Source organism: Littorina saxatilis, linkage group LG8 (assembly GCF_037325665.1).
Source record: "Littorina saxatilis isolate snail1 linkage group LG8, US_GU_Lsax_2.0, whole genome shotgun sequence".
NCBI classification, from domain to species: domain Eukaryota; kingdom Metazoa; phylum Mollusca; class Gastropoda; order Littorinimorpha; family Littorinidae; genus Littorina; species Littorina saxatilis.
The window spans coordinates 63649927-63660237 of NC_090252.1; the positions used below are offsets into that span (position 1 = coordinate 63649927).

A 10311-nucleotide genomic window follows, 5' to 3' on the forward strand; every position below is an offset into this window, starting at 1 on the left:
AGCGCTCTGCTGTGACGCCATTGCCTCGTCCTGGGCCGATGTTTTGAAAGATGATGGGTCCCAGGACTTCATGCAGGCAGATGCCGCCCCATATCATCACACTAGGGCCTCCCCAGCGATCCCACTCCAAGATGTTGTTGGGAGCTTATCTCTGGTTGTCTCGCCTCCAGATCCGGATGCGGCCGTCAGCGTTGCTGACACAAAACCGACTCTCATCTGTGAACAGAATGTTCTGCCGCTGTCGCCAGGTCCAGTTCAAGTGCTGCTGTGCGAATCGGTACCTGGCTAGTCTGACGTGAGCGGTCAGTACAGGTGCTCTCCTGGCGGGACGTCTGCAGTGAAGGCCTCTGTCAACCAGCCGACGTGGAACTGTGCGGGAACTTACTGGCCTGTTGCGGTTGCCAACAACGTCTCTGGCTGTTGCTGCTGCAGTGTGGAACGGATCCCGTACGTGCTGTCGATAAATGGCACGATTTTCTCGTTCAGTGGTGACACGTGGTCTTCCACTCCTTGCCAACCCAGCCAGCAAGACATTAGCGGCCGATAATCGGCCGAACACCCTTCAAAAAGTCGGGCCGGTGACGTCAAAACATACGACGCGGGTGTTGGCCCGACTAACTTTTGCAGAGAGGCAACGAGGCGGCCGATAGGCGGCCGAACACCTGCACTATGGCGGCACGCATCCGGTCCGATGTTAATCGGCCCGATGACTTGTTTGACCTGCGGTCCGACACCTTATGCCGACATCGGGAAGATATCGATTTCAGCGGGAAGACATCGGGACGATGTCGGCATAAGGTGTCGGGCCGCAGGTCCAACAAGCCATCGGGCCGATTAACATCGGACCGGATGCGTGCCGCCATAGTACAGGTGTTCGGCCGCCTGTCGGCCTCCTCGTTGCCTCTTTGCAAAAGTTAGTCGGGCCAACACCCGCGTCGTATCTTTTGACGTCACCTGCCCGACTTTTTGAATGGTGTTCGGCCGACTATCGGCCGCTAATGTCTTGCTGGCTGGGTGCAGCTACAGATACAGCAGTATGTACCACCACCACCCCCCCCCCCCCAAGTGTAACAGTGCAAAATTCACTTACAGCTACAGCAGTATAACCCCCCTCCCCCCAGTGTTACAGTGGAAAACAAACCTACAGATACAGCAGTGTGTACAACCCCCTCCCCCCCCAATGTAACAGTGCAAAACACATCAGCTACAGATACAGCAGTATGTAGAACCCCCCGCCCCTACCGCCCTCACTGTAACAGTACAAAACACACCTACAGCTACAGATACAGCCGTATACACCCCCCCCCCTCAGTATTACAGTATAAAACACACCTACAGCAACAGATTCAGCAGTATATACAACCCCCCAAGTGTAACAGTGCAAAAATTACTTACAGCTACAGCAGTATGTACACCTCCCCTCCCCCTTAGTAACAGTGCAAAACACACCTACAGCTACGGCAGTATGTACAACCCCCCCCCCCCCACCACGGTAACAGTACAAAACTCATTTACAGCTACAGATACAGCAGTATGTACATCCCCCTCCCCCCGCTGCCACCACTGTAACAGTACAAAACATACCTACAGCTTCAGATACAGCAGTATGTACAACACTCAACCGCCTTCCCCCGTGTAGAGTGCAAAACACACCTAGACCTACAGATACAGCAGTATGTTCAACCCCCCCCCCCTCCCCGCCTACTGTAACAGTACATAACACACCTACAGCTCCATCAGTATGTACAAACCGCCCCCCCCCCCAAGTGTAACAGTACAAAACACGCCTACAGCTACAGATAGATCAGTATGTACCCCCCCCCTCCCAAGTGTTACAATGCAATACCTACAGCTACAGATACATCAGTATGTACACCCCACCCCCCAAGTGTAACAGTGCAATCCACACTTACAGCTACAGATTCAGCAGTATGTACTCCACCCCCCCCCCCCCTGTAACAGTGCAAAAATCACTAACAGCTACAGCAGTATACCCCCCCTCCCCGTACAGCTACAGCAGTATAAACAAGAAGGGCAAAGCCCATACGACTCACATGCTTGACCTTTACATGACCTTGGCCTTCAGGGTCAAGGTCAAACAACTAAACCTAGCAATGACATCATATACTAAGAACTGCTTTACACATTTTTTCTACCAAAATACATGTGACCTTGCTCCCAAGGTCAAGGTCATCCAAGGTCATGCAACACAAAGCTGTTAATTCAAGACATAGGAAGTACAATGGTGCTTATTGGCTCTTTCTACCATGAGATATGGTCACTTTTAGTGGTTCACTACCTTATTTTGGTCACATTTCATAAGGGTCAAAGTGACCTTGACCTTGATCATATGTGACCAAATGTGTCTCATGATGAAAGCATAACATGTGCCACACATAATTTTTAAGTTTGAAACAGTTATCTTCCATAGTTCAGGGTCAAGGTCACTTCAAAATATGTATACAATCCAACTTTGAAGAGCTCCTGTGACCTTGACCTTGAAGCAAGGTAAACCAAACTGGTATCAAAAGATGGGGCTTACTTTGCCCTATATATCATATGTAGGTGAGGTATTCAATCTCAAAAACTTCAGAGAAAATGTGAAAAATAGCTGTTTTTTAGAACACATTTATGGCCCCTGCGACCTTGACCTTAAAGCAAGGTCAAGATGCTATGTATGTTTTTTGGGGCCTTGTCATCATACACCATCTTGCCAAATTTGGTACTGATAGACTGAATAGTGTCCAAGAAATATCCAACGTTAAAGTTTTCCGGACGTCCGGACGGACGACTCGGGTGAGTACATAGACTCACTTTTGCTTCGCATGTGAGTCAAAAATCACTAACAGCTACAGCAGTATGTACCCCCCCTCCCGGTACAGCTACAGCAGTATATCATGCAGCTACAGATACAGCAGTATGTACCACCCCCCCCCCCCAAATGTAACAGTGCAAAATTCACTTACAGCTACAGCAGTACAACCCCCCCCCCCTCCCCCCAGTGTTACAGTGGAAAACAAACCTACAGATACAGCAGTGTGTACAACCCTCCCCCAATCCAAGTGTAACAGTGTAAAAAACACCTACAGCTACAGCAGTATGTACACCCCCCCCCCCTCCCAACTGTAACAGCTCAAATCGCACCTACTGCTACAGATACAGCAGTGTGTTCAACCCCCCTCCCCCCCCCCCCCCGTGTAACAGTGCAAAACACACCTACAGCTACAGATTATGAGATACAGCAGTATGTACAACCCCCCCCCCCCCCCCACTGCAACAGTACAGAACTCATTTACAGCTACAGATTCAGAATTATGTACACCCCCCCTCCCCCCGCTGCCACCAATGTAACAGTACAAAACTTCCCTACAGCAGTATGTACAACACTCCACCGCCTTCCCCCGTGTAGAGTGCAAAACACACTTAGAGCTACAGATACAGCAGTATGTTCAACCCCCCCCCTCCTGTGTGCAACACACACCTACAGCTACATATACAGCAGTATGTTCAACCCCCCCTCCCCCCCTACTGTAACAGTACATAACACACCTACAGCTACAGATACATCAGTATGTACAACCGCCCCCCCCCCCCCCCCAAGTGTAACAGTACAAAACACACCTCCAGCTACATATTCAGCAGTATGTACACCCCCCCCTCCCCAGTGTTACTGTGCAAAACACACCTACAGCTACAGATTCAGCAGTATGTACACCCCCCCCCCCCCCCCAAGTGTGCATCAGTGCAAAACACACCACCAGCTACAGATAGATCAGTATGTACCCCCCCCCCCCCCCCAAGTGTTACAATGCAATACACACACCTACAGCTACAGATACATCAGTATACATACACCCCACCCCCCAAGTGTAACAGTGCAAACCACACTTACAGCTACAGATTCAGCAGTATCATGAGTATGTACAACCCCCCCCCCCCTCCCACTGTAACAGGACAAAACACCTACATCTACATACAGATACAGCAGTATGTACTCCCCCCCCCCCCCCCCCACTGTATAACAGCAAAACTAACATTAAAGCAAGAAAAACCAAAATCACTTACTCGCTGGATCCGTCGGTTGTCCTCGAGTTGACGGTAACAGCTTGAACACACCTGTACTGGCTGTAGGTTTCCATCCGTCCTTGGCTACACAATTTTAACTTGTCAACTATCACCGCCACCACGTGGCACTGGGACCAGCACTCAGATTGAGATCCCGAGGCGACATTCGTCTCGGATAACACATCATCAATGTGCTGTACAACATTCGCAAGAATGTCTCTTCTTTCGATATTAACTTGAACTAAGAAAACAAATAAACTTCGGTCACGCGGGAAAGTAGCAGCTAGCCGGCCATGTTCACACTCAATCTTGTTTGTACCGTAAGGAAAGCTATAAGAGTATTTCAAGTATATATGATGGCGTATTTTTAAAATGTAAAACTCATGGTTTGAGCTCATGCTGTATTTGATTGCAAATATACAAACAAAACTTACAATTAATTATCCTACTCCTATGTGAAAAAGTCAACAAATATGAATAATTTAGTTTCGCATTTGCAGAGTCATGTCACGCCGTTCCCGACGCTTGAACAGGGGACGTAACAAATGTTAAAATAATGATAATAAATTCAAGTTGTTATCTCCCGTAACTCTGCATATTTTTATCGACAGCAACATTGCGTCGGGCCGATGTCGGGGTTTATTACGTACATTTGCCGAGTTTTACACACAGGCAAACTATATCGGCGCGACAACGGACGTCGACACACGACATTTGACGACGTCACCCGACTGAAATCGTCAGTCGGCCGACGAAAGCTTGCTAGCTGGGAAGTCATTCGTGGACCCAGTTTGCAAATATCGTTGCCAGAGACGGGTGATGGTAGACGGATGGACGCCAACAGCATTAGCAACCTCATTCTGTGGCGTTCCCAGCGTCAGCTGGCCTATTGCTCTTTCACGGTCAGTGGCGTTCAATGTCGGCATAGCTGGTTTTTGGAATAGGGGAATGCCAGATAGCGTACAATACTGCCATTTATACGGCATGAACAGCGAGTCGTGCTCACACCCAAAAAATCGGCATTCGGCACTTCCATTGTCTCTGCACGTGCAGCACAACCATTTCATCTTTCTCGCTCTGTGCAGATCTAACATGGCAAGTTTTACACGTGCCTTTCTCACAGCGGCATCACCAGACACTGCTGAGTCCGACGTGGACCAATTTTAACCATCGGCACATGATAATAAGACATAATCTTGAAAATATCGTTCTGAAAACAAATTGCGTTTCTTTTGCCTTTCAGTATAGATACATCGTGTTTTGGTGGCATAACACAAAAGTTACAGTTCGCATTAGCTCGGGAGAAAAACTTGAGGTGGGTGGCTGAATATCTGTTGCCCAGAGAGGCACCAAACATCCTGCTCTGAACTTTTGGTAGATGAAGAATGTTCAGCATATATTTTTCTTTGTTTCCACTATACTATATTTACCTAAATGCGATTTTAACCGCTGCTTCGCAATCATCAACTCTCTCAGGTATTTACTTTTTGTGGATTTATTGGTACGTTTGACATTTGCACGCTTCCCACGTATGCAGTGTGCACACGCTGTAATGTCATGAGTTAGCTATGTACAATGTATCAGGGATAGTATAGTTTAGTCGTTTTCTTGTGTCTTAAACCATTCAGGTTTTATGACGTTTTGTAGTATGATACCCACACATGAGTAGGATACATAATGCATAACATTACTGCAGGAAATGATCGATACGACACGCATTACACTCATGTTGCAGACCACATAACCACAGAAAACCATGTTGTCGACATAAGACGAGAACTACCCACTTTCACACGCCGAAAAGGTAAGCAGAAAAGTGTAACAAGCTGACACTGAGACCGTCCATGTTGACCGTCAGACCGTTAAGTTTACAGTAATTAAGTTGTACAAAACTACACAAAAACAATAATAGTGTGTATTCAAGTTCGAACCAATAGTTTTGCAATCTGTAACATTTGAAAACCAAACTGAATGATGTCTGTTACATGCAAGTTATGCATGTCGTATCCTTGTGTTTTTCAACTACATAACTTTGAATTGATCTATTTCTGTCATTTGTACACGCAGCGCAACCAAAATTACAAGGTGCACTAAACATAAGCTAGTCCGCGTCTCTATTACACGAAGTGTGTGCTTGAATGCATGTCATATAAAAAAAACTGATTTGAATGCAAGGTTCTGGTTGATGATAGCAACATTTTTCAAGAAGTCGGGCACAGAGAGGTATATTTTCAATAATCACTGTAATTCAGCAACAAAAGAATATAATGAAGTACATATTAGACACTAACTTGAATACATATCGTGCATTTTGGGAAGCTGTTTAAGGGACATTTCTAGACCTACTGGTCTTCTTTGTGTTATGCAGACCGTATCTTGTGTGTTATGCCAACAAAACACGATGTATCTATTTGTTGGGCGTGATCTTGTGAGGACCAGTGTCATCACTCAGTCTGTGTCTGAACCAACCTGTCGTCAACACCACAGTAGAGACGTGTTACAGGCAGTGTGAAGTGTATATATATATGTAACCTGTCACCATCACCACAGTATTGTGAGCCTAAGGCCTGGCGCTCACCTATGTAACTTCATCAGGACAGACGACGCACTGCAGATTATCCCAGCCTGCTACACGTTTGCGTGAATGGAAAACAGGCAAAGTACTCGTCATAATCCCTATCGCAGCATCAATAATATGCAGCGCGTTTTGTGGTTTGTGTTAGTTTGCAGAACTGGAGGTGGTTCATTTTGCCGGTCCATATTAGGCCGTCTTCCCATGCCACATGACCCACCCCAGTGTAATTTGATGAGCTATGCACCTCGGGTATAAAGAGTGTGTCATGTGGTCGCTGTCGATATGTCGACACCACGCATACATAACAAGTTGGAATATTTCAACCAGGAAGTTTCTCCTTGCGTCACTGGGGCACACCGTGTTATAGTTCTGTGTTGCATTCCGTCTTAGCACTGCACAACGATTTGTTCTCAATATCTCAGTCTGTATTACAACTTGCTAGTCATTACAGTTTGACATGTTAATCTCTAAATGACGTTCGTTTTGCAATCAAGGCATAAAAGGGAGTGCCAGATAGTGAATTACCGAGTTTGGAGTCTGTGGCTGACAATACTGTATTAGCCTACTTTACGTAAAAAAAAAGATTAAAGGTTCAGTGGGGTCATGCATGATCATAAGTTTGTCACGTTTCGTAGTGTAAGATGTGTCGGGTTGAGGGCTGTGAACTGTAGCGTTCTAACGTAAGACAGCACAGTGCTGTACAAAGATCAGTGTAACACGTGTTGTTGTGTTGGGCTAAGGAGTGTGAACTGTAGCGTCCCAACTACACATCACAGTGCGTTAAAAAGATCAGTGTAACACGTGTTGTTGTGTTGGGCTAAAGGAGTGTGAACTGTAGCGTTACTACTACACACAGCACAGTGCGTTAAAAGATCAGTGTAACACGTGTTGTTGTGTTGGGCTAAAGGAGTGTGAACTGTAGCGTTACTACTACACACAGCACAGTGCTGTACAAAGATCAGTGTAACACGTGTTGTTGTGTTGGGCTAAGGAGTGTGAACTGTAGCGTCCCAACTACACATCACAGTGCGTTAAAAAGATCAGTGTAACACGTGTTGTGTTGGGCTGAGGACTGTGAACTGTAGCGTTACAACTACACAGCACTGTGCTGTAACAAGATCAGTGTAACACGTGTTGATGTGTTGGGCTGAGGACTGTGAACTGTAGCGTTACAACTACACAGCACAGTACTGTAAAAAGATCAGTGTAACACGTGTTGATGTGTTGGGCTGAGGACTGTGAACTGTAGCGTTACAACTATACACAGCACAGTGCTGTAAAACGATCAGTGTAACACGTGTTGTTGTGTTGGGTTGAGGATTGTGAACGGTAGCGTTACAACTACACAGCACAGTGCTGTAAAAAGATTAGTGTAACACGTGTTGATGTATTGGACTGAGGACTGTGAACTGTAGCGTTACAACTACACAGCACAGTGCTTTCAAAAGATCAGTGTAACACGTGTTGATGTGTTGGTTTGAGGACTGTGAACTGCAGCATTACAACTACACAACATAGTGCTGTACAAAGATCATTGTAACACGTGTTGTTGTGTTGGGCTAATAGTCCAGGCATCTTAGCCACTTTAGTGAAGGGAACGTTGAAGTGACAATGACTAGGTTTAAAATGTCCCTTATCAGAAAGTTCAACCTCAGTCCTTTGATGTTTATTAAACACATTTTCATATAAAGTTGGCGCTTCATATGGAAAAGTGGCTTTGAAATTGACCCTAATCCTTCTTTGGGCTCTGTAAATGTCGTTTGGGGCTATGGTTGTAAAACGGTATCTACTGGTCACCCCAATGTATAAACTGAAAACTCTTTCTGCACCAGAACACGCAGAAAGGATTGTATCTGCCTGATGTCTGATGCTTTTCAAAATCCCCAACCACTAACAACTTCAAAACGGACATTAACTGACACTGTTGTTTTTCCCTATATAATCCTTACTATTTTTCCGAGACGTCGTCGTGTTGTGTATTTAGCTTGCCACAACCTCATACATGGTCCTAAAAGTTAAAGTTGAAGAAAATACTAAAGATAAATGAACAAGCTGACGCAGTGTCATTCGCACCGTGAATCCCCCCATGGGAACATACTAAAGTCTGGTTCCATATAGGCTCAATTTCCTTCTATTTCTTTGTATTTCTGCCTCGTAGGGGTAGGGGTGTTCAAACCAAAGGCACCTTTAAACCAAAATTCAAATCACACATCTTACAATACTAAGACACTCAGCAGTGAAAGGGTGTCTGCTGGTAAAAAATTCCAAACAATCCTAAAAGTACTTCACTACTAAACGTGCTTTTAAAAAGAGCCGTTATTTTTCCCTCTATAATCAGTATTGTGTTTTCTGCGAACATGTAGTATATTTAAGATGGTTGTCATGTGCACATGAGTTGCTAAAGCGTTTTCAGTTGGGCATATGTCGAAAAGCAAAGAATTAGCCCTTTGAAAACCATCAGAACTGTCACACAAAAATAACATTTACCTATCTCACCAACTGACCAAACATAGGGCTTTTCCTTATGTATTATGTATTGTCGTGTTTTTTGTAGCATACTTGTGAAAACAGCCACCACTGTTGTAAATGATACTTTAAAGAGCATTATTTCATTTTTACAGTTGAAGGACAACCTGGACTGCCGTATATTACAGCTGTTTTACAATCAGCCAAAATTTTCTAAACAAATGTATGTTAAGAACAACTCCCATAGTGAAATTGAAGGAAAACAAAGTGAAAATCCCCCTGCCATAGATGAGCTAAAGAATCAACAATAAACGACTGCATGGATAGCTTGATGCACGAATGCATTGCGGACATGTTTGTCTCCAACCAAGAGAAAGTTCCAAAAAATCCCTTTTGTGCTTCTTATTATACAGTGACGTCAAAGACAGCCTTTTCTGCTGTTCATACATTCAGGGGTTATGGTTACACTAAACGACGTAGTTGTAGCCATACTGCCATCCAGATTTATTTTTTCCTTGCGAGCAGTCACAGGGTGTTTGTGCTGTCTGCCAACCGTTAGATGACCCCGCCCAAGTCTGTTAAGGGACCGTTTGACCGTTATAGAACGCGTCTTTTTGATTTTTTGGCACAGTTGGAAACGGTTGATTTTTATCCCTACCATTGTTTCCAAACATTATATACGAATGTTTTGTGAACAACGGATAATAGCCGCTACTCGCATGTGTAGCAAAAGTGAGCGTACATACTCACCCTGGTCGTCCAGCCGTGGGCTTGGGCGGGGTCGTCTGACGGTTGGCAGACAGCACAAACAAATGTATGAACAGCAGAAAAGGCTGTCTTTGACGTCACTGTATAATAAGAAGCACAAAAGGGATTTTTTGGAACTTTCTCTTGGTTGGAGACAAACATGTCCGCAATGCATTCGTGCATCAAGCTATCCATGCAGTCGTTTATTGTTGATTCTTTAGCTCCTCTATGGCAGGGGGGTTTTCACTTTGTTTTCCTTCAATTTCACTATGGGAGTTGTTCTTAACATACGTTTGTTTAGAAAATTTTGGCTGATTGTAAAACAGCTGTAATATACGGCAGTCCAGGTTGTCCTTCAACACAACACGACGACGTCTCGGAAAAATAGTAAGGATTATATAGGGAAAAACAACAGTGTCAGTTAATGTCCGTTTTGAAGTTGTTAGTGGTTGGGGATT

The 10311-nt window shown here is 45.0% G+C and overlaps 2 protein-coding genes across 3 annotated transcripts in view; both read left to right on the forward strand.

The window, feature by feature from the left end:
• Positions 1-10311, forward strand: part of LOC138974110 (uncharacterized) — a 340574-nt gene that overhangs the window by 183202 nt on the left and 147061 nt on the right. The window lies entirely within an intron of this gene.
• LOC138974106 (uncharacterized) overlaps positions 1-10311 on the forward strand; it is an 86265-nt gene that overhangs the window by 42997 nt on the left and 32957 nt on the right. The window lies entirely within an intron of this gene.